The following is a 24625-nucleotide window of genomic DNA, read 5'->3' on the forward strand; positions in this document are numbered from 1 at the left end:
AGCTCTCACCTGATTCCCACATTCCTAGAACAGTACCTGGTGTGTGCAAGGTCCGCTGGTGAGCCAGGACGGGTATTCAGTGTACACACACTACACGCCGGGGCTCTACAGGCCGGAGGTCTACGCGCCAGAAATCTACATGCCGGGGCTCTACACGCCGGGGGTCTACGCACTGGAAATCTACATACCAGGGATCTACGCGCCGGAAATCTACATGCCAGGGGTCTACGCACCAGGGGTCTACAGCGCCGGAAATCCACATGCCAGGGATCTACATGCCGGGGGTCTACAAGCAGGGGGTCTACAGCGCCGGAAATCCACATGCCGGGGGTCTACGCACTGGGGGTCTACGCGCCGGAAATCCACATGCCGGGGATCTACATGCCGGGGGTCTAGGCGCTGGTCAGAAAATACAGCCAGTGAGACATGGCAACAAACTAACGCTCGATCCGTCAATAAGACCGTTAGAGCAGCCTGGGCCAGGTGGGAGGAGCAGCAGGGAGAGCACGGCGGGAGTTCTCAGCCTGGGACCTGGGTGCTCACCTGCGAGGTTGAACACGGAGGATTCAGGAAAGAACGGATGAGGCAAGGGTTTCCACGAAGAGTCTGGGGTTGGGGAAGTGGCTCCTTGGTGCTGGAGGTCGGGAAGGCTGAGGCGGCCAGAAGCCACCTCCAGAGTCCCGGGGGGCAAATGTAGGGCAAGCAGGGCTGGGGCTGGTCCTGCAGGAGCCGGGGGGCTCTGCTCCCCACGCCCCCCACCCCGAGCCTGAGGCTGCCTCTCAGCAGCTGAACCCCTACGGGAGCTTGCAGGTGGGGCGCTGGGAGCAGGGCCTGAGGGTGCCTGCCTGGAGCGAGCAGCCGGTGTCCCTGCCTTTAACTTCCAGGCAACAGAAACCTCGTGTTGCTGCTGATGGGGGCCCCTCCCACCGTGCGTGCACACGGGGGCCCTGCCCCGGCCCAGGCAGGGGACCCTGGCCCTGCGAGGGGTTCGCACGGGTGCTGATACCCTGGGGTGTTCTGTCACCTGAAGCCGAGACATCAAGCATCACGAGGTGAAGGCTCAGGAGGAGGGGGAGGCGGCAGTGCCCAGCACGCTGAGGGCCACCCGCTGCCTTGTGCCGGGCTCCCTGCCCTCAGGGGGCACCCCGGGAGCCGCCCCTCCCACCACAGGTGCCAGCAGGAGGGGTTGGGGGGCTGAGAAGTCAGAGCCACTTCCAGCTGCACCGTGCGGGGGAGACTGAGTGCCAGCCCCCCGAGTGGGCGGGACGCACGCCGTGTCCACACCTCTGGCCCTGCACAGCGTGCGGCCGCTGCTCCCTGGGCTGTGTCGGGGAGGACAGGGCAGTTCAGCCCCGGTTCTAGTGACGGGCCAGGGGCAGAGAGGTGCATGGGGCAGCCTGACGTGCAGGGACTGCTTCCCCAGCCAGGGCTCCCGGGAGTCTCTGGTCAGATGTTCCCAGTGTCCAGCTGTGCCCTCCCCACGATGGCCCCAGCCCAGCCCAGGGTCCCTGCCTCCAGCCAGGCCGGAGTGTAGTCACAGGGCCGTAGGGCCGGACAGGCAGTCTGACACCCACACCCGCTCCCAGGTCCGGTCTGCAGTTGCGAGCGAGTGGTCACGTCCAGATGCAGCCGTGGCTCCCGGCTCTGACCACGCCCCGGTTTTTGCGTGAAGTCTGTTCACACTCGGTGTGTTTTAACCCACGCAAACACTGTTGCAATAAAACAGACAAACTCAGTTAATGAAGAGAGCGTTCGTGGCCGGCTCAGCGGGCCGGACGGGGGTCACTCCCAGGTGTGCCGGCGAGGCTGAGACTGGGGCTGCCGGCGGCCTCCGAGGGGAGGTGGGGCCTGGCGTAGGAGGTAGGGGGTCGGGGGTGGGCATCTCCAGGCCCTCAGGGCCCCTGGGGAAGATCCTTTTTGGCCCCTCTGGCCACCCCCACCCTCCAGACCAGCGGATCCAGAGCTGCTGGAGTGGTCCCGCCCACCCAGCCCGCCAGGGCTGCAGGAGGGAGATGGAGAGCTGGGGGCCCCGGGGTGAGGACCGTCCTCGTCTCAGGCCTCCGGGGTCAGCAGCCCAATCGGAGAAAGACCATTAAGCCTAGTCCTTCGTAAAACATGCCCTTCAAGTCTCCCTTGGTTTTGTGGGTCCTCAGAGCCTGTTCACACCAGTTTGTGGGTGCAAACAGGGCCATTCTCCCAGTGTCAGCCTGCGAGGTGACAAGAGTGGCCCAGGGGGTGAAGGCTGCCTGGGGCCGAGGGCCAGCCACCCGGCCAGCGGCAGAATGCCCGCTCATTCCTCCACTCCCGGGACCCACAGGAGACGAGACAGATGACAGAAAAGCGATTTACAATTTGGCCCGTTCTGTTTCCAATTAAAGCATGGACATTCGTTAATATGCAGGGCTGGGACTCTCAGGCGGAGATAGTGTGTAGATAGGTCCATAAAACTCCGCCAGGAACAAATAATTTTTGCACAAATTTGCAAACAGTACGTTTTTTGTAAATAACCATAATCTTTCTACCAGCCCAGCTGCCGATTATGCATTTTTTTTCTTCATGATAATTTAATGACGACCTAATTTACCTATTGTTGCTGGGCCTTTGGTGCAGCCAATGTGATTGTCCAATTTAGTCCAGAATCCATCCTGATGGTGTTAACTCATATTGACCAAGTGTTTACAAATGGAACGTTTTCCCCGTTGTGCCTGATGGTGAGCTTGCTAACAAGCCTGCCCAGCTGACTCGGCATCCAGCCTGCCCGCCCCCAGCCTCCTCGTCGGATCTGGGGGTCGGGTGCCAGGGCTGGACAGGGTGCCAGGCCAGGGGCTGCGAGGTGGTCTGGGGAGGCCGTAGAGGGGTGTTCTGCTCTGGCCAGGCCACCTGAACAGAGGCTGACTGGGGGAAGGAAGAAGGAAGGAAGTGGGGGACCACTGCCACCTCCTGTGTGGTGGGCCCAGGCCCTGCCCAGGGACTGGTGAGGGTGAAGAGGCGTTGTCTCGGGGGCCAGCCTCCCGCGGGGCTGCCGGTGGGTGAGTGAGCCTGTTTGTCCGTCTGCTTGCTCCTTGTATCCCGTCAGTCTCCCGGAGCTCCTGCCGCAGGTGCGCTGGGTGGGGTCTGCTGTGCCCCCAGGCCCACCCGGGCTGGGCCAAGGCAGGCGGCTGGTCAGCCCTTGCTGGGGGCCCGGCTGTCTTTGGTCCCATTGCTCCGCTGCCTCAGACACCCCGTGCCCCGGGAGGTGCTTAGAAGCGCCTGGCCGGTGCTCTCGAGGGTCGCTTTGATCATCACTAATTCTCTCTCCCCCTCTGATCCTGCAACTTCACCAAGGGTCCGCCACGTGGATGGAGGGGAGGGAATGCTCGAGGGTGGACCGTCCCCATGACGGCTGCAGAGCCTGCCTTGAGGATGCAGGCTTGTTGCTATTCAGCTACCCAGCACCACGGAATCTGCGGACGGATGATCGAAGGGAGGGGGACGTGAGGTGGTGCCAGCCAACTGGCTGCGGGGAGGGGGGAGGTTTGCTGGCCGGGGGGGTTGCTGGGCAGGTAGGCGGCTGGAGAGTGGCTCTCAGAATGGACATTTGGGTGTGTGTCCGGGTGGGTGGCCCGACGGGCTGGTGGTTGGGTCTGTGGACGACTGAGGGGTGAGTGGATGGCTGGCCAACAGGTGGGATTTTTGGGTGGGTGGTATGTGGGTGGGCAGGCGGGCATGAGAGGGTGCGTGGATATCTGGGGGACGGTGGGCAGGTGGATGGGTTTGTGAATCGGTGGGTGGGTGGCTGAGGTGGGTGGTGACTGTGGGTGATGGGTGGTTGGTTTGATGAGTGAGTCAGTGCATGGCTGGTGGACGAGCAGGTGAGTGGGGGCAGAGGAGGGGTGGGTGGGGGCTGGCCAGAGGCCGGCCAGTGCAAGGAAGCAGCCGTGGAGGGCCGGCAGACGGCTCGGGGCCGGGCGGACACCAAGGCGGTGGTGGGTGGGTTAACAGATGGTGGTCTGCAGGGGCGGCGGGGAGCCCGGGATGCTGTGGGCCTGGGGGGTGGGGGCTTTCCCGGGCGTGTGCCCCACCCTAGCTTGGGGCAGCCTCCTGAGGTCGGACTCTCCGACCACGGCAATGACAGCCGTGGACTGTGCTCCCGCGTTTCTGGGGCCGCAGGTGCCCCTCTCCCCGCAGAGCCCCTGGGGGCCCCCACCCGAGCCCCCTGCCCCGCAACCACTGCCTCCTGCTAAAAAGCCAGATTTTTCTGCTATTTGCGCTGCTTTTAATCCATAGGAAGTCAATTTTCCACTCATATATTAGTTTATTTTATATTTTCAAATTGATTCGACTACACATTGATTTCCTGTTGCGGCATTGTGTCCTGAGCAAGGATTACGCGCTGGGGAAGTGGAGACCAGTGGCTCACGGAGGGCGCTCTGCGCCCGAGAGCTCTTATCTTGAAAAGGGAGAGTCCAATTTTATTGAAACAGCTAAAATCCCGCTTAATTGAATTTTTTTTCCTTTAAGATGTACAAGCTTAGAGACTTTTGCTTTCCAATTCAACTCAGGCTCCACGGCGTTTAAATTTCCAGACCCCATAAAGACCTTTATGAAAAAGACCCAGCAAACATTGTATCTCCGAGCAGAGCCAGCCCGGCTGGAGCGCGGCATCAATATTCCAGGGGGACCCTCGGTCCCGCACCGTGCGTGCCCCGTGACTCCTGCAGGAGGCTCCCCCGGGCACCCCACGGTCCCAGCCCCGGGGCAGGAGCGGCCGCGGGGGCTGAACGCTAGGCCAGGCCCCCCACCTCCTGCCCCGCTCTTGGGGCTGGGTCTCCCCCAGCCGCAGACGAGACAGCAAGGGTTCCCAAGGATGACGGCTCGACGCGCACCTCCTCACCTCCATGAGTCTCAGGCCCCGAACTGGGGGCTGCCTGCCCTCGGCCGGGACCTTCCTGGGGACACAACCCCCACCTCAGCCTGGATCCTCCTGGGTACACAGCCCCCCCCCTCCATCCTGGGCCTTCCTGGGGTCATGACCCCCAGCTTGGCCTGGACCCTCCTGGGGACCCAACTCCCCCACTTCATCCTGGACCCTCCTGGGGTCATGATCCCCCCCTCACCTTGGCCTGGACCCTCCTGAGGGATGGGGGAAGCTGGTGGTATGGACAGGGCAGGCCACCACGGGAGTTTAAATTGGGGTCCTCGAGTGGCCTGTTCCATGTGGGCTCCGTCCAACCCTTCCTTCCTCCTTCAGCAGACGTTTCCTGGGCAGCCTCTGGGGTTCTGAGATGTCCCCAGCCCTGGGGGAGCAGACACAAAGGTCACCCAGGGCTGGCGGGGCCCAGAGCAGGGGTGGTCAGCTCCGGGGTCACTGCCGAGCCACAGGCCACTGGGGAGGTGCACGGGCCCTGGAGGGGGGTCGCTTCCGCCCTTTGGCCTGGAGCGGCCTCCACCTCCTCCCCAGCAAATGCTGGGCCGTCCCCTCCCTTGTCCCCGAGTCATTTCCCCTCCAGACTCAAGCCTGTCACGCTTGCTCCCCCCACCGGGCGCCCTCTCCGCCATCTGGCGCAGGTGGGCCTCTTTCTGCACGGGGGAGTCCTGTCGGGGTCCACTGCTGGGTCCTCAGGGCGGCCCCCAGGAGGACCTCCGCCAGCCCCAGCCGGGGGGCTTGTGGCTGTGGCTGCCGGGCCTCTGAGGACCATGGCCCAGCCTTGCCTGCTCCCGCCTCCTCCTGTCCCCCAGGCCTCCCTACGCGTCTGAACACGAGGAGGGCCCGCTCGGCCAGCGGTCAGAGTACATTTTAATAGTGGAATGTGATTCCGGGGCAGCAGAAAAATGAAAGTGAGAAGTCTATGAATTATTACAAACGCACTCCATCTCCGCGGCCGTGTGGCGGGCCCTGGGCTGGAAAGCCTTTTTCTCTTGTGTTTAAGTTAGCGTGGAAGATGGAATAGTCACAGAGACGCACTGGCCACTCCAACCTGTTATTGCCGCTCTGAGTCCTTATAAATACTTTTCTGATTTATAGCCTCACTCTGCTTTATAAATGGAAAACCAGAAATGCCTCCAAGAGCAACTTTTTGAAGCCTGCGGGGTCCCTGCCCGTCCACATCCGCTGGGGGGTGGCGCCCGCTGGGAGCCTGGGGCTGGGCTCTGCCCGGGTTCGAACTGGCTACCAGTCGGGCCTGTGTTCCCTGGGACACAACCAGGGAGAGCCATGCACCCCAGCGGCTCACGAGACGCTTTCTGGTTTGCTTTGGGGAAGGAGATGGGCGTGTACACATGTCGGGCGTCGCAGCCTCTGCAGGCTCGTGTCCCAGAGGGAGGCTTGCGTACTTGGTGTCCAGGCCCCCCCCCCCGGGCCACTTCTCAGCTCCCCAGCACCGCCGAGGGCCAGCAGCCCACCTGGTGCCGTGTAGCCGCCCCTGAAAGATGGGCACAGTGCCCCCGCGCCCGGCCTTGAGCCAGTGAGCGAGGAGACTTGACTCCCCTGTGGTGTCCAGTCTGGCGCCAGGCGCACTGCAGGCTCAGGGGACGGCAGCACCGACTCTGGGTATTACGGTCACTCAGAGTGACAGGGAGCCTGAGTCTCCTGGAGGCCCGGTCCCTCGTCCCCAGTCACGCAGGCACCACAGTAAAGCCGGGAGCCGCGGGGCTGCGTCCCCTCCCCCAGACAGCCACGCGGGGTCCACCTGGGGGGTCAGCACCCAGAGCCACCCAAGTCCCGGGGCTATTCTTTTTTTTTTTTTTAATTGGAAGATAATTGCTTTATAGTGTCGTGATGGTCTCTGCCACACATCAGCAGAATCCAGCCATAGGTACACACGTGTCCCCTCACTCTCCAGCCTCCATCCCACTGTCCACCCTGCTTCACCCCGGGCTGTGCTTTACGACATCACGGGTTGCGGGAATACTCGTGTGGGGTTAAAGAACTGAAGGCCTTGGGCTCGCTCTGTGAAGCCTGGAGTCATCTGGAGACTATGAGCCTCTTGATGAGAAGCGCGCCTCTGTGTTACGAACCAGAAAGTCACGGCCCATCAGCCCAGGGAGCGGGGCTGAGGCGCCTCTGCGGTCCTGACTGCAGACGCGGCGTTTCGAGAAGACGGGTCAGCGGGGACTGCAGACCCTTTGGCGGCTCCCTGGCTGCTCCCCGCAACCCCTAGCCTGCACCCGCTAAGGCTAGTCGCTCAGTCGTGTCTGACTCTTTCCAACCCCACGGACTGCAACCTGCCAGGCTCCTCTGCCCATAGAATTCTCCAGGCCAGAACACTGGAGTGGGTAGTTTCTCCCTTCTGCAGGGGATCTTCCCCACCCAGGGATGGAAACCAGGTCTCCTGCATTGCAGGCGGATTCTTTACTGTCTGAGCCGTCAGGGAAGCCCCTAAGCCTGCAAGGGAACACGGGATGAATCTCCTGGGGCCGGATGTGGTTGTTTGGGAAAACAACTTGATCTAAAATGTAGGGTTGACCTTGGCGGAAGGCCTGGGGTGCGGCAATCCCTCTGTCTGCCTGGAGGGGCCGCTCTGCGCTTGAGGCCCCGCTGTTCTGCCATACACCCTCGGCAGGGCCAGCCCTTGGGATGGAGGTGAGATTGCAGCCTCCAGGTCAGACAGAATTCTCACAACCACGAGCAGAAGTGCGAGGCCTCGGTGCCCAGTGCGGAAGCAGCCTCAGGGCTGGGGGCAGACCTAGAGCTAAGACCCAGACCTTACTGGGCATAACCCCGTATAGTGAGGCTGCAGCCCCCAGCCATCCTGATGGTGCGAGCCCCAGGCGGCTGGGGTGGCTGGCTGGTGGCCCCGTGCTCCTGGGGGGACAGGCTGTGTAGCCCCAGGGAAGGCATGGTGAATCTGGGGTCCCGTGTGCACCCCACCCCACTGCCCAGGCCCGCGCCCTTTCCTCCTACTTCTCACTGTCCGAACAAGAAGGAATCGTGTTCTAGGACAGCTGGGGCCAGAGCGGGTGGCCAGCTGGGCGCTGTGGTGTTTCCAGCCTCAGGTTGGGGGAGGACGGGGGCTGTGCTGGGGGACCCAGGCCACTCCAGGCTTTCCTTCCTGCCGTCTTCGTCTCAGTAAAGGGGAGGCAGGGAGGAAAACGGCCCTGTTCTGCGTGGGCCTGGGGCTGGGGCGGTATTGACTGACCCCAGCCTGGCCAGTGGGCAGGTCTGCACAGTGTCTGAGGGGCAGTGGTTTGGAGACAGAGCCCTCTGCCATGAGGGGCAGCCTCTGGCCAGGCATCACCAGGGGTGGGAGGGCGGCCACCTCAGCATGGCTCCGGCTCTGGCGGGAGACAGGCGCCCACAGCCAGCTGCTGCCAGGACACTTTGCTCAGGCCCCAGAGCTGTAGTTTGGCCTCCAAGGACAGGGGTGTCCTGGGGCAGCTGCAGGAATGGGCAGAGCGAGACTGGACTCCAAGCTGCCAAGCAAGAAGAGAAGGATTGAGACTGCTCACTCTGGAGAAGGGTTGACCTAAGAAGAAGTGAGAGCTCCCCAGAGCTGTCCATCAACCCATCCATCCACCCGCCCATCCACCCATCCACCACCCACCCATCCACCCACCCATCCACCCACAACCCATCCATCCACACATCCATCCACCCATCCACCACCCACCCATCCACCCACCCATCCACCCACCACCCATCCATCCACCCACCCACACACCCATCCATCCACCCACCACCCACCCACCCATCCACCCACCACCCATTCATCCATCCATCCACCCATCCACCATCCACCACCCACCCATCCACCCACCACCCATCCATCCACCATCCACCCACCCACCCACCCAACCCCATCCATTTATTATAAAGGAAATTACACAAAATCTGGGTCTTAAGAGCTGAATTTTGCTGGATGAAAGAAAGCAGCTCAGAGAGAGAACACAGCAGAGGTGAGCCAGCCTGAAGAATCGCAGGCCAGGTGCCAGGTGGTGGTGGGATGGGGTGGGGTGTGTAGTCGGTGCTCAAGTACTTCACAGGGCCTGAGCCTCATCCAGGGAGCGTGGGGACAGGACAGCCTTGAGATCCCATCTGGAAAACTCATGCAGACTGTTACACAGCTGGATGTGGGGTGGGCTTATAGAGGGAACAGATGAGGAAATGGACAGGCGAGGAGGATGGAGAGGAGGGCAGTGAGGGGGATGGCGAGGAGGACGGCAAGGAGAACAGAGAGGAGGACGGAGAGGAGGATGGAGAGGAGGAGGATAGAGAGGAGGACGGAGAGGAGGACAGTGAGGGGGATGGCGAGGAGGACGGAGAGGAGGACGGAGAGGAGGACAGAGAGGAGGATGGAAAGGAGGGCGGCGAGGAGGGCAGCGACGAGGGCAGCAAGGAAGATGGTGAGGAGGATGGAGAGGAGGACAGTGAGGGGGACGGCGAGGAGGACAGCAAGGAGAACAGAGAGGAGGATGGAGAGGAGGACGGAGAGGGGGACAGAGAGGAGGATGGAAAGGAGGATGGAGAGGAGGACTGTGAGGAGGGCGGCGAGGAGGGCAGTGACAAGGGCAGCAAGGAAGACGGTGAGAGGACGGAGAGGAGGACAGTGAGGGGGATGGTGAGGAGGACAGCGAGAGGGACAGAGAGGAGGAAGATAGAGAGGAGGATGGTGAGGAGGACGGTGAGAAGGAGGATGGAGAGGAGGACGGAGAGGAGGATGGTGAGGAGGATGGTGAGGAGGAGGATGGAGAGGAGGACGATGAGGAGGACAGTGAGGGGGATGGCGAGGAGGACAGAGAGGAGGACGGAGAGGAGGATGGTGAGGAGGACGGAGAGGAGAACAGTGAGGAGGATGGCAAGGAGGAGGATGGATAGGAGGACGGCGAGGAGGACAGTGAGGAGGATGGAGAGGAGGACAGAGAGGAGGAGTATGGAGAGGAGGACAGGGAGGAGGACAGAGAGGAGAACAGTGAGGAGGATGGCAAGGAGGAGGATGGATAGGAGGACGGTGAGGAGGACGGAGAGGAGGATGGTAAGGAGGACGGAGAGGAGGAGTATGGAGACGAGGATAGGGAGGAGGACGGAGAGGAGAACAGTGAGGAGGATGGCAAGGAGGAGGATGGATAGGAGGACGGTGAGGAGGACGGAGAGGAGGATGGTAAGGAGGACGGAGAGGAGAACAGTGAGGAGGATGGCAAGGAGGATGGAGAGGAGGACGGAGATGAGGACGGCGAGGAGGAAGATGGAGAGGAGGATGGAGAGGAGGATCGTGAGGAGGACGGAGAGGAGGAGTATGGAGAGGAGGACAGAGAAGAGGATGGCAAGGAGGACGGTGAGGAGGAGGATGAAGAGAAGGATGGTGAGGAGGACGGCAAGGAGGAGGGGGAGGAGGACGAGGAGGAGGGGGAGGAGGACGAGGAGGAGGACGGCAAGGAGGAGATGGAGAGGAGGATGGAGAGGGGGATGGTGAGGAGGATGGAGAGGAGGAGGATGGAGCAGACGGGGAGGAGGACGGCGAGGAGGACAGCAAGGAGGATGGTGAGGAGGACGGCGAGGAGGACGGTGAGGAGGATGGCGAGGAGGACAGAGAGGAGGACAGAGAGGAGGATGGAGAGGAGGAGGGTGAGGAGGAGAGTGATGAGGACAGGGAGGAGGACAGAGAGGAGGATTGTGAGGAGGACAGGGAGGAGGATGGGGAGGAAGAGGGTGAGGAGGACAGGGAGGAGGACGGGGAGGAGGACGGAGAGGAGGAGGGTGAGGAGGATGGGGAGGAGGACGAGGAGGAGGATGGAGAGGAGGAGGATGAGGAGGACAGTCAGGAAGGCGGAGAGGAGGATGGAGAGGAGGACAAAGAGGGGGATGGAGAGGAGGAGGATGGAGAAGAGGACGGTGAGGAGGGCAGGGGAGGAGGCCGTCACAGTGATTCAGTTCGGGGACGGTGATGCTGGCTGAGGGTGGGCACACAAAGAGGATGAAGTTAGCCCTGGTGCCCCCAGTCCCTGCCCTCCCCTCAGCTCACACCTGTCTTGGAGGGGGTGGGCTTTCGTCAAATAAGCTGCCGTGAATTTCATGGAAAATTCTGCCCCCAGACAACCAGGTGGCCCTGGGAAGCAGGCCTGGATGGTCACCTTCCCACTTCACTGTGTGCCTGGTCTCCCGTCCAGGCCTCCCAGCCTGCCCCCGTGTTGATGACCACTGGCATCAGGGATTTTGTAAGTCATGCCTGCTCAAGGGCCCAGGATAAAATTACAGCTCAGGTTGGACTGCAGGTAACAAATAGAATTCGATTTTATGGCCATTGTCACTGTGTCCTCTTGCTGGCTAGAAAGACCGCGCCCAACTGCACTGGGCAGTCAGAGGGCAAGTGCTGGACCTGGGAAAGCTAGCTGTGCACGGCCTCCTCCCCGCGGTGGGGCCTCCACCATCCCACCCAGGCTGAGTTCAGATCGTCAAGTTCCAGCTCAGATGCCATGAGAAAACTTTCTTATCTCAGCCATTTCATAAATCATTGGTTCTCACATTTAAGAGTCAGACAAGTCCGCGCCGTGGGAAGGGCCCTGGTGGAGAGCTCCTTGTGCTTGGGTTAGGCTGCAGGGTCGCCCTGGGGCCCTAGGAACCAGGGTGTCGGGGTCAGCCAGGGAAGAGGGTGTGGGTTGTGCCAGACCCCAGCTCCCTAGGAGCAGTGGTCAATTGGCGCCACAGGGGTGCCCTCTGCTACCAGCTGGCCCTGGTGTTGCGGGGGTGGGGAGGGACTGTTGATAGTTTTGCTGGGTGCCCACCGAGGAGGGCTTCCCAGGTGGCATTAGTGGTACAGAACCCGTCTGCCGACGCAGGAGACATAAGGGATGCAGGCTCAGTCCCTGGGTCGGAAGACCCCCCGGAGGAGGAAATGGCAACTCACTCCGGTACTCTTGCCTGGAGAATCCCATGGACGGAGGAGCCTGGTGGGCTGCAGTCCACGGGGTTGCACAGGGTTGGACATGACTGAGCAACTTAGCACGCCCCCTGAGGAGGGCCAGGGCGCTGCCCAGTCCCCATACCCACCGGGTCCCCGTCTTCATCCCACACAGGAGATGGCTGGGGGCACCGAGCAGTCTGTCTCTGTGGGAATGGTTCTGGGGGGAAGCCTCCATGCAGGCCGGGGGCTCAGACCACCATCTGAGAGCGGCCGGGCTCCCAGGGACCAAGGAGTGGGCGCAGCTCAGGTGTCCACCAGCCGACACACGGGCAGCGGTGCGGCCTGTCTGTACTGGGAACTGCACCGCAGGGCGAGGACCCAAGGCGGCGCAGGCTGCAACCACGGGGGGGACCTACAGGACCGCATGCCAAGGGGAGGAGCCAACACCAGGGGCCACCCAGGTGTGACTCTGTCCAGCTTGTAGGGACAGAAGCAGGTTGACTGGGGAGTGACTGGGGTGGGTGCTGATAGGGTAGGGTTTTGGGGGTGACTGGGGTGGGTGCTGATGGGGTGGGGTTTTGGGGGTGACTGGGGTGGGTGCTGATGGGGTGGGGTTTTAAGGGTGACTGGGGTGGTGCTGATGGGGTGGGGTTTGTTTTAGGGGTGACTGGGGTGGGTGCTGATGGGGTGGGGTTTGTTTTAGGGGTGACTGGGGTGGGTGCTGATGGGGTGGGGTTTGTTTTAGGGGTGACTGCGGTAGGTGCTGATGAGGTGGGGTTTTGGGGTGACTGGGGTGGGTGCTGATGCGGTGGGGTTTGTTTTAGGGGTGACTGGGGTGGGTGCTGTGCGGTGGGGTGTTTTGGGTGCCGGACGCAGAGGTATCTGGTGGTGATGGTGCACAGCACTTAATGCCGCTAAATGTGCGGCTTGAAACCGTTAAGTTCAGGTTGTGTGAATTTCACTTTTATTAAGAACACAGATAAGGACAATGAGTCCCCTGGGCTGGAGCTGACGAGAGGAAGGAGGGGGAGAGGAGGTGGGGGGGCCGTTCAGAGTCCCTTGGGGGTTGTGAGGGGAGTCTGGGCCCCCATGGACTTGCAGGGTGGGAGGGGCGGGTCTCAGAGCGCTTGGCGGGGAGGCCCAGGCTGTGGCCTTGGGTGGGGTTGTCCTGCGCTGCGCCAGGCACCCCTCCTGTGGCCTGCACCCCCTTGGGTTAGGTCGGCTGGACTGTAATCGGACCTTCTCCTGGAGGAGAGGGGCAGGGGTCAAATGCAGCCTGTGAAGGAGTCTTTGGGGCCTAGGAAAGAAAACAACAGTTTCAAAGGCTCTTGCTGAATCATCTAACTTCGGAGAGGACAAAACAGAACTTTAGGTTCTGCCTTGATGCTCCAGGCCGGTTGCATCTATCTGGGGCTTATAACCCCCTGTCCAGAAACCTTCCACCCTCTACACCTGCCCAGAAGACTTATCACCCCCTGTCCAACTACAAATGCCATCTCAACTAAAGAATACCCAAAACATCCCGCCTGATCAACGTTTCCCTTATCGCTTCCACAAACCTCCCTATAAATATGGAGCCTCCCTGATCCCTCTCCGCGCTCAGCCTGGTCGTTAGGCCGACTGTCACCCCTCCTTGCCTGAATAAAGGTAACCTACTTCTGTTGAGGTTGTCTTTCCTCTTTCTGCCTCGGCCCGAACTATACCTTACAGCCTGCACCGCCCTGACTCCAGATCCTCCCAGAGACGAAGCGGGGCTGTGTGCTCAGGCCCGGGACCTGCAGGCTGGAGCGTGGCCTCACCGGGCTGCCCAGGGTCCAGGGCTTCGGCCCCCACAGCACGGGACCCTGGGAACATAGAGGGCCCAGGGCGGCTGTGCCGGGGGAGACCCTCGGAAAGACCCTGGATCAGTCAGGGCCGTGGGTGTGGGCTGTGTGCCCTCCTCTGGGTCCTAGGGCTGGGGCGTCCGGACATGGGTGTTCTCGGCGGCGGGCACACGGGCCAGTCGGGGGCCTGGGATGGCCCCTGGTCCCCATCCCTGTCAGGCGTGGAGCTGAGGACAGGCTCCTAGCCTGCGTCCTGCCAAGGCGCCTCGTGCCGGGAGGAGGAGGCGGAGACTCAGGGCTGCGGTTGACGGCTAAACGGGGAGCGCGCCGGCCTGTGTGGGGCCAGTGTGCGAGCTTTCATCACCACTGCAGGGCTGGACCCCAGGGCCGCCTGAGGACGGCAGAGAAGCCCCCCCGGCCCACAGGCGGGCAGTAGCGGTGCCTCCTCCGGGCCTGCGACTGGGCGGGCGCGGGGGCATAATGGCCGGGAAGCCTGCAGCCTCGCGGGCCGCCCGCCAGTAATGGAGCTCTGACGGGGATAACTCCGGGCCGAGCTAATCGAAGCTGAAAAGGTGGAATCAGCGTGCGTCCTCTCCTTTCGCCTCCTTCATCAATCCCGCTAACTGGGTTTGAGCTCCGCTCGGCGAGGGGAAATTAATATGTAAGACGTCGAGGCCTGAAGAGGCCGCGGGGCCACCAGCGGGCGTGAGGGCTGGGCGGGTACCGGGCCCACCGACCCGCGGCCTGGGGAGGGTACCACCCGCCCCCCCTCGCCCCCCCCACCCGTCATCAATTCAATTACCGCCAGGCTGATGCATATTCAGGGCCCGGCCCAGGGAAGGGGGCGGCCAGACAAAGGCGTCTGCACTTACCCAGTAATAAGTTTCATTTGGAGCAGGTTTGAAAACAATTCCCCGTCACATTTGTCCCTGTCAGATCACATTATTCGCAAATGAAGTTCACAAAGTATCAATTCAATTTCAATGAGGCGCCTCGGCAGGGCTCTGGCTTGGGCCGCGTCCCCACCGGGCTGGGACAGCGCGGCAGTCAGAGGTAATCAAAGGCTGGCCCGCGGTACCACTTTCCATTTCACCCCTTTTGTGCACATCTGTTCCTGGATAATCCCATTTTCTACACTTCCAAATCACTGAAGACGGCGGGCAGGGAGGGAGGGAGGGGCCGCCCCCCCCACCCCTGAGCCCACCCCTGGTGCCGGGCGCCTCAGCCCGCAGCCGAGGGCCCTGGGTCTAGCAAGCGGCTCCTCCCCAGGCCCTGGGCGCTTGGCCACGCAGGTCAGCCTCTGGCCCCCTCGGCCCCTCCCCATGTACCGCGGCTCAGAGGGTCCTGCAGAGACCCTGCTGAGAGACCACCCGGCGACCCCCTGGGCCTGTCTCCATCCGCCGGGGCCCCCTCCCCGCCTACTTGATTGCAGCCCCTTCCAGTCCTGTGTCCTGTCCCCTACCTGGACCCGGAGAGGGGATGTGGGCTGGAAGAGGGGAGGGATGGTGGGAGGTGGGGCTGGGGGGAGGTGGCAGGTCTCTGACCATGCTCCTGGTGGTCATGGTGGTAATGGTGGGCCCCCCCACAGCACCCAGCAGGGCGCCCCTCCGTGGCCAAGGCCCCTCCCCTCTGCTCCGGACACCCTGCCTGCACCCCGGGCCCCTGGCCCTTGGGCCCTCATATCTCAGTATCTCAATGCCGGCCCATCGCTGCCCCTCCACTGCCTCTGTGGGGATGGGTGCACCACCCTCCTCCCCACCGCCGCAGCAGTCCCAGCACACAAGGGGCTCCCTGGGGGCAGAGCGGTGGACAGAAGCGCTCAGGCTCCACGTGTCAGGTCAGATTCTGCCTCCCACGGCTCGGGGCTGCCCCTGTGTGTTGTGGAAGCACAGCTGGGGCAGATGCCCACCAGCCTGGAGTGACAGGCCACTCACCACACCTCTGGGCCCAAAAAAGACAGTCCTTCCCAGGCCGGGCCGGGACTCACCAAAACTTCAGACCCCAGGTGAGCCCCAGGGAGCCAGGGAGCCGACATCAGAGACTGGGGCAGGAGGCTGGCCCCAAATCTGAGAGTCTGGGGCAGGCCCTCGTGGCCCTGACTGCAGCCACACGGGGCAGCTCTGGGGCTGGCCGCTGGGACGTGACACGCCCCTGGGGCTGTCCCGGAGGCCAAGCCCCAGCCCAGGGACTGGCAGGGCAGGAGGGAGGGGTGTGGTGCCCCCTGGCACGCCGCAGCTCCTGGGCACATAGGCACCCACGGCCCGCCTGCACTCTCCTGAGCTGGGCTGGTTTTGCATGCCTGGCAGGTGTGGGCCTGCATGGGGGCCGTGTCTACGGGGCCTGTGCGCATGCAGGCAGATGAACGTGAGCCCCGGGTGTGTGCCTGTGTGTGCCCGCCTGTGCCTTTCATAGTGGCCCTCATACGACGCACGTACATGGCGGTGGCCGCAGCAGGGGTCTGAGGTCCTGGCTATTTGGGGTGAGAGGGCCCCCTCTTTCTGCCTTTGGGGCCTTGGCTGTTCACCCCCTCCCCACAGGGCCGGGCAGGGTCCCCTGCTCCAGGAGATCACTGCACTGCCGGGCCAGCTCTGCTGGACTGATGCTGCTTGGAGACCCCGCCTGTGGGGTGAGGGGGGCGGGTCCCCAGGGACTGGGCTCTCGGGGTGTCACCTGTGCCTGAGGGAGCCCGGTTCCTGTCTCCACCCACTGATGAGGGCAGGCCTCAGAAATGGGAGAAAATTGCCCTCTCATAGTATTTGTTCACCTGCATTTTTAAATCAATGATTTTTAGAACAGTTTTGGGCTCGCAGAGCATCAAGCAGATGTACAGAAATTCCCACTCACCCCACCTCCCCCCAGTAGCCCCCCAAGCCTCCCTGCCATCAACACGCCCCCAGAGGCAGCTTTGGTCTTGACCATCACCTCCCATAGCCCACGGCTTCCACCACGGCTTCCACCACAGCCTCCACCACGGCCTCCACCATGGCTTCCACGAGGCTCGGGACTGGTGCTGTGCCTCCTGGGGGCCTGGACAGGAACACAGTGACGAGTGTCCTCCAGGACAGCGTCACTCAGAGCAGGCTCACGGCCCTAGGACTCCTCGGGGGGCCTGTCTTTCTCGCCCTCCGCCCCTGGCAACTGCTGCTCCTTGCGCCGTCTGCACAGGTTTCTCCAGACGTCACAGGCGCGGATCGCAGCGTGCGGGGCTTCTGGATCGGCTTCTTCCACCGTCGTACGCGCTGACAGTTCCTCCACGTCTCTCACGCCCTGTCAGCTCTTTTCTCGTGGCTGAGTGATGCTCCGCTGTCTGGATGGACCACAGTTTACTTATCCATTCACCTTCTGAAGGAGGCCTTGGCTGGTTCCAGGCTCCTGCAACTGAGAACAGAGCTGCTATAAACACCCGTGGGCAGCTTTCTGAAGAGACGTGTTCCCACTTCCCCCGGGGAAGCACTGAGGGACGTCGTTGCTGGGTCGTGCGGCAAGAGGATATCGAGCTTATAAGAAAGGGGCCTGTGTCCTCGCGTCTCTGTTCCCCCACGAGGCCAACAGGAGAGGACTGTCAATTTCGTAGCGTTTCTAGTGAAGGCTGAATTGTCTCTTATTGTTCATTTGCTAAGTCACGTCCGACTCTTTGCGACCCCATGGACTGCAGCACACCAGGATTCCCTGTCCTTCACCATCTCCCTGAGCTCACTCAAACTCGTGTCCATTGAGTCGGTGATGCCATCCAGCCATCTCATCCTCTGTCATCCCCTTGTCCTCCCCCTTTAAATCTTTCCCAGCTTTCCAAGGAGTCTGCTCTTCACATCAGGCGGCCAAAGCTTCAGCATCAGTCCTGCCAGTGAACATTCAGGGTTGATCTCCTTCAGGATGGACTGGTTTGAATCGTCTCTTGGTGGCCTCAATTTGGCCGCCTTGCCAGGCTATGAGCCCCCGGAGACTGCGCCAGGCCTGTGGGGGCCTCCGCCCCACAGCACCTGCAGCTGGGGGCCCTTGAGGGAGGGTCCGGCCACGTGTAGCTGCTTCGCCCTGGGGACGGGGGCCCAGTGCTGGCCTTCCCCTCCCAAGGGACCCACGAGCTTGGGAAGCGGGAGGAACAGGCAGGCCAGGGCCACGTTGTGTGCTGACCCCCGTGAGAGCTGTCAGAGGGCCCTGTGTGTCTCCTGTGGACCCCCCCACAACCCCCGGTTCTGCCCTGGCGCAGGGAGGCCGGGCCAGGCCCCCGTGGCCTCCGCCTGTGGCCGCCCAGGCGGGCTCCAGCCATCTTGGCCGGATTGTAACTGGCAATCGGCTCTCTTGATATATTGATCCTGGGGCCAGAGCATGTTGTAAAGTGAGGTGATCATAATGGGATTTAAAGTTATTACGGGCGAAGCCGCAGTAACACAGGGTGAGGGCTTGCCGGTGTCATTTACGGCTGAAAAATCGTGGCCGCGGCGGCTCCGCCAGGCCCTCAATGAGGGGGGGTGGGGTGCCTCTGGCGTCAGGACCCCTCGGGCTGATGGCCGAGCACTGAGTCTGCAGCTCAGCTTTGGTTGTCATCTTTTTCTATCAATAAAACTGCTTTCCTTCAAACCCAAGTTGCTCATAACCCACGGCAAAGCTGACCAGGCTTGCGGGCAGTCTGGGGTGAGGTCAGGCTCCATGCACACGTGTGCACGCTTCACTCTCACATGTGCACATGTGTGCACAAGTGTGCACACGCCCTGGCTCCGGCCTGGCTCTCCTTTCTGTCCTGTGGGGATCGAGTGGCGTTTCTGTCTTGCCAGGATGGCCCCCTCTCCCCGCCAACACACCGGAGCACCCCACAAGCTCACACCACCTGTTCCTGTGCTCAGCCAAGGTCCCCCACCACGGGCAGCGCTTCCGGGTGGAGGCTCCGAGAGGCCCCGGGTCGCCAGCACTGAGAACAAGCATGTCTTTGCCAAACACCTTCCTCTGTGCCCCTCTGTGAGCCTCGCCCTGGGCTCCACGTGGGGCCCTCAGCACTCTCCGTGGGGGAGCAGAGACCCCCACCGGGCGGGGGGTGATGGACGTGCTGGGCGGGGGACAGGCAGTGGTGACCCCCAGGAGGGGCTGCAGAAGGCCAGGTCTGGGAGGCTTCTCGGAAGAGGTGGCCCGGAGCTGGCTCCAGAGCTGGACCGAAAGCCAGCCACCTGCTCTGTGTCCAGGTGGGCGGCACGTGGGGCCTGAGGCCACCTCCCCCTTGGGCAGCAGCAGCCCAGCTGCTCCCACCCCCCGCACACCCCAGCACGAGCTCAGGTGCTGGAGGGTCTGGATTCCACAGCCCCCTGTGGCTCCCTCATCGTGCCCCTGGGCCCGGGGACACCCAGAACCTGGAGGCTGCCTGCATGCCAGTCAGGTCGGAGGCCCCCCTGGCCGCTACACCAGCTGGACACAGGAAACATGGAGATGTATCGGATTCAGCGCGGCAGCCTGGGCGTGAATGCCTGGCCTTTAAAGAGAAACTTATCTGTAATTAAAATCATGCACAAGTTTTAGAAAGAGCCTGTTTACAACGGGGAAGAAAGCTGATTGTGAAAATGAATAGGCTTCTGTTGGGGCTGGGAGTGTTTAACTCTGGAATAAATCCCCCTGCGGAGGCGCTGTGCGGGGCTCTTCTCCCCGGTGCTTTCGGGGGGCTGCCGGCCGCGCCGTCGTCCGCGCCGACCTTATCGGGCGCGATCGCACACGCGGCCGGGCTGCAGGCTCCCCAGTGGCTGAAGAACTTGCCGCGGATCCCGCTCCTCTGCTTGTGAGCTATAAATTAGCCCAGTTAAAATCAGCGGGACACGCTTATTCCAAGTTTATGTCTCCCTGTAAGCAGATGGCGGAGCCGGCGTGTGGGAAGCAGGGGCATCAGTCACCAGCGTCGGGATTTAGGGCATGCGGACGCTGGTCCTTGCGGAGGGGCCCCGCCTGGACCTGGTGGCAGAAAGGACATGATTTACGGTGTTCGGGGGCTGCCCCCGTCCGCTCACTCGGGAGGGTTGTGGCCACGGGCCTGTTCATTGGCAGAGCGGCCGATCCATAACCTAGGGCTACCTGCAGGCAGAGCCTGACAGCCCCTGGGTCTGCCTGGGCCCCTCCGTGGCTCTCATTCTGGTGAAGGATACTGTGGCCGGCATCCAACTGTTTTTCTGGGTATTGATTACAATTAAGACCTTGAATTTGAGGGAATTCCCTGGTGATCCAGTGGTTAAGACTCCAAGTTTTCACTGCTGAGGGCCGGCGTTCGATCCCTAGTCAGGGAACTAAGATCCTGCAAGCTGTGCCTGTAGTCAGAAAAAAAAAAAAAAAAAAAGCATGAATTTAAACTGGAAGATACAGGTTTCTTCCCTCCCACAAGGTGGGTCCTTCTAGGATTTGCTGGTGGGCAGTGCTTTAGAACTGTGGTGTTGGAGAAGACTCTTGAGAGTCCCTTGGACTGCAAGGAGATCCAACCAGTCCATCCTAAAGGAAATTGGTCCTTAATATTCACTGGAAAGACTGATGCTGAAGCTGAAGCTCCAATCCTTTGGCCACCTGATACAAAGAGCTGACTCATTTGAAAAGACCCTGATGCTGGGAAAGATTGAGGGCAGGAGGAGAAGGGGACGACAGAGGATGAGATGGTTGGATGGCCTCGCCGGCTTGATGGACATGAGTTTGAGTCAACTCCAGGAGTTGGTGATGGACAGGGAGGCCTGGTGTGCTGCAGTCCATGGGGTCGCAAAGAGTCAGACAGGACATACCGACTGAGCAACGGAACAACAGCAGGGCCTGGATGATGGGATCTGTGGTGGGAGAGGGTGGTGGGGAGGGGGGCCGCCCTTGGAGCCTGCGCCCCACTATCTCGGGCAGTCCCTGCTCCTCCAACTCCTGGCTTTCACAGAAAAGCCCTTTCTCCTCGGGGCTGCTGCTGACCCAGAGCCCGAGTGCCCCCTGCTCTGCCACTGCAGCCGCCGTCCCGCAGGAGGACTCAGCACGGGCTGGGTGAGGCGGCCTTGGTGCCTTGGATGTGGCACCACGAGCACATCTAAGGAAAAAGCAGGTAAATGGGACCTGATTGAAATTAGAGACTTTTGTGCTCTGAGCGACATCCCAGAGGACGAGAGAAGGTGCGACACACATGCCTGGTGAGAGGCCCACATCGCGTGTACAGAGGACCCCGAAAACGTCACAGCTGAGGGTGAGCCCAGAGGAAACGGGGAAAGGAGTTGAATGGACATTTCACCAGCGAGGACCCCGCTGCTGTCCGGGGCGGGCGCTCTCCTCAACCTCAGGGCCGCTGGCTGCTGGGGGAGGGGGCCGGCAGACAGATAGAGCAGCAAGCCCCCTAACGGGACGGGTGACCGACTCGATCACCAGGTTACATGACAGTATTTTACTGTTATGTTGATGTCCTGATATTGATGCGTACACTGTGGTTACGTAAGAGAATGCCCTTGGTTTTAGGAAGTTCACAGTGAAGTGTCAATATTTAGACGGTCAGCATATCCAAAATATATATCTATGTGTGTGTGTACATAGAGGGAGGGCGCAAAGCTGCATCCAGAGTGAAATCAATAATAATAGAAATACTTAAAGCTAGTCATTTTTCTTGTTTGTTTCTGGATAACCGCTGGGTGGCTTGCGGGAATCTCAGCTCCCCGACCGGGGATTGAACCCGGGCCATGGCAGTGAAAGCACCAAATCCTAACCGCTAGGCCACCAGGGAACTCGCTGGCCATATTTTAAAATAACATTTTTCAGTAGGTGGTGAGTGGTGAGTAACAGACATCGACGTGGAAAAAAGCAAACTCTGACCCCACACAGAAAGAAGCTTTGTGGTCTCAGAGTAAGCAAACGTGTCATGAATCCTACAACGCAATGTACTAATTACACTCAGAAGTTCAGAGCTTTCAGTCCTCAAGAGCGCCGCCAGGCACTGAGGATGGCGTCTGCACACCTCGTCATCCGGGGTCGTGTCATCACGGCAGCAGAGCGTGGCCCCAAACCTACAGGACGTCCCGACCCCGCATCACAGTGGGGACCTCGGCCAACTCGTGAACACGGGGAAAAGTGCTGGGCGTCACCTGTAGGCTGGCCCAGCACTTCAAGGGCTCCCAGGTGGCCCAGTGGGTAAAGAATCCACCTGCAATGCAGGAGACCCAAGAGACATGGGTTCCATCCCTGGGTCAGGAAGATCCCCTGGAGGAGGAAATGGTAAACCATCCCTGTATTCTTGTCTGGAGAATCCCATGGACAGAGGAGCCTGGTGGGCTACAGTCCACGGGGCCGCAGAGTTGGACACGACTGAGCGCACTCACACACAGCACATCAAAACCGCCATGATACAGGACCACACACCCCTGCCAGCGGAGAAGGAAAAGACAGAGAACACCAGGGGAGGCGAGGACGCAGAGGGAGGCGCTGGTGAGCGCTCCCGTCCTCCAGGGAAGGGAGCCCTGACTTCCCGTGTCCGCAGCTTCCATGGGGTAGATGCTCCCACTTGGCTGACATGCCGTCACTAACGTGGGGCGGGGAAGGGGCGTGTGCGCGAGGCCCGTGGGCCAGCCGCCGCTTCGGAGCCCTGGACTCCTACTCGCTGCGGCCGTGTCGCTTGGCACAAGCATGCTGAAAATGATCGGGCGACGCTGACAAAAGCGAAACAGATGCTTCCCCCCCACACATCCCGCCAGGTGCATCCCTGAGCAGAAACACACCCGTGTTCACCACAAGACGTGTGCAGAAATTTCTCAGCAGCGCTGCCTGGAAGAGCCCCAAAGTAGAAATGCCCAGATGGCAGCAAAGTAGGGTGAAAACTTGTTCATGGAGTCGTCACACAGTGAGTTTTCCTCAAGAGATGAATGACCCCCTGCCACACCCGTACCACTAACAAGCTTCCTGCACGAAGCAGGAAGACACGCTTACTCACTGCATGATTCTTCTGTGTGAAGTTCCAGACAAGCTAATGAATTGTGGAGCTGGGAACCGAGATACCGGCCACCTGTGGGGAGAACAGAAGTGGCTGGGAGGTGGCACTGGGTGGCTAATGGCATTCTATTTCTTGACCTGGAGATGGACACACAGATTGAATTTTGTGACAATTGAGAAGTATGGTTATTTTTTTATGTGCTTTTAAAACTATGGTTTAATTTTAAAGTGTTTGAAAAATCATGGCGATTTCTATTCTCTAACAATGATTAATCCTAAAAGGAAATTAAGACAATTCTATTTACAGTAGCACCAAAAGGAATAAAACGTAGAAATAAACTTAATCAAGGAAGTAAAAGATTTATACTTTTAAAACTGCAAAGTATTGCTGCAAGAAATTAAGGAAGACATAATAAATGTGAAGATATCCCACGTTCATGGATTAGAATATTCATTATTGTTAAGATGGCTATACCATACAAAACAATTTATAGATATGGTACAATCCCCATCAAAATGTCAACAAGACTTTTTGCAGGAATAGAAAATTTCATCCTGAAACTCATATGGAACCTCAAGGGACCCCAGTACTCAAAATCTTGAAAAAGAAAACAACGTTTTAGGGCTCGCGGGTCGTGATGTCAAAACTTATTACAAAACTACAACGATCGAAACAATGTGGCATCAGCATAAAGACAGACACACAGACCAAGGGGGCAGAAGCCAGGCCCAAGGCAGACCCGCACACACGCGGGAAGGCCGCCGTCAACGGGCGCCACGCCCGCTTGATGGGGGAGAGGAAAGGACAGCCTTTGTGAAGGAGGAGACCGCAGGGCCTGACTCCACCTTAGGCCTGCTCAACGCTGGCCATGCTCGGCCGCCTTTTCCGCGGACTCTGAGCTCTGTGCTCAGTGTCTCTGGAAACCAACACCAGCAGAAGGGTAAGACCCCCTCTGGACAAAGGAACCTTGAGAGTCGCACCAAGGTTACTCATCACCTAAGAGAAAGCAGGTACTAATCACCCCTGTCTCTGGACAGGTCATCATTTTTTCCCTATACTTATCAGAGTGCAACCTCGGGCTTACAGCTTAATGACCAATGGTTTAACTGTTTAAGCACATGACGCATGAGTGACGGGCTATTGTGATTGTATCTACGTCTCTTTGTCTATGCAAGTTTCAAGGAATTTGGGGAGATGGGTTTGAGCAGGTACATATAGGGTATAAAAGATGTTCACAGGAGCTGGTCGGGGTCCTTGGCTAACAGGAGACTCTGCCTTGGGCCCGCCGGTGTAATAATCTGCTCTTCACTATCTGCATCGTCCTTCTGAGTGAGTTTGTTTCCCGGAATGCATGGCTACGACATTTTCACCCAATGGCGCTGGGAACTCTGGATGTGCACGTGTACACTGGATCCTTACCTCACATCAAATACAAAAGTTAGCGTGAAATGGGGCTTCTCTGGTGGCATAGGGGATAAGAACCCGCCTGCCAGTGCAGGGGACACAGGTTCAATCCCTGGTCCGGGAACGTCCCACGTGCCGAGGAGCCATGAAGTCCGTGGGCCACGACGCCCGAGCTGTGCTGTAGAGCCCGGGACCTGTAACTGCCGCAGCCTGTGCTCTGCAGTGAGAGGAGCCACCTCAGCGAGAAGCCGTGCACCACCGCTAGAGAAAACCCTTGAGCACCAGCGAAGACGCAGCACAGCCAGAAATAAGCTAATGAATTAATCAATTCAAAACTAACTTGAAATGGATCAAGGACCTAAGTGAAGTGTGAAGTGTTAGTCGCTCAGTTGTGTCCAGCTGTTTGTGACCCCACAGACTGTAGTTCACCAGGCTCCTCTGTGCATGGAATTCTCCAGGCCAGAATACTGGAGTGGGTAGCCATTTCGTTTTCTAGGGAAACTCCCCGAACCAGGGATCAAACCTGGGTCTCCTGCACTATAGGCAGATTATTTACGGTCTGAGTCACCAGGGAACACCCTCAAGGACCTAAAGTAAGAGCTAAAATCATGAAACTATTAGAAGGCAGCATAGGGGAAGACTTATGGCTTCAGGTTTGGCGGTGATTCCTCACTCTCACT

The 24625-nt window shown here is 60.1% G+C and overlaps 1 long non-coding RNA gene and 1 other non-coding gene across 2 annotated transcripts; one reads left to right on the forward strand and one right to left on the reverse strand.

Annotated features, from left to right (window-relative positions):
* The first annotated feature begins 8820 nt into the window (after nucleotides 1-8820).
* Nucleotides 8821-11217, forward strand: LOC129657344 (uncharacterized). The gene is made up of 2 exons (XR_008716697.1): nucleotides 8821-8874; nucleotides 11008-11217. It is a non-coding gene; the product is annotated as an uncharacterized LOC129657344 (long non-coding RNA).
* Nucleotides 11218-21269: 10052 nt separating this feature from the next.
* On the reverse strand, nucleotides 21270-21341 carry TRNAE-UUC (transfer RNA glutamic acid (anticodon UUC)). The gene has a single exon. It is a non-coding gene; the product is annotated as a tRNA-Glu (tRNA).
* Nucleotides 21342-24625: the final 3284 nt, after the last annotated feature.

The sequence above is a fragment of the Bubalus kerabau genome, chromosome 7 (assembly GCF_029407905.1).
Source record: "Bubalus kerabau isolate K-KA32 ecotype Philippines breed swamp buffalo chromosome 7, PCC_UOA_SB_1v2, whole genome shotgun sequence".
Taxonomy (NCBI): Eukaryota; Metazoa; Chordata; class Mammalia; order Artiodactyla; family Bovidae; genus Bubalus; species Bubalus kerabau.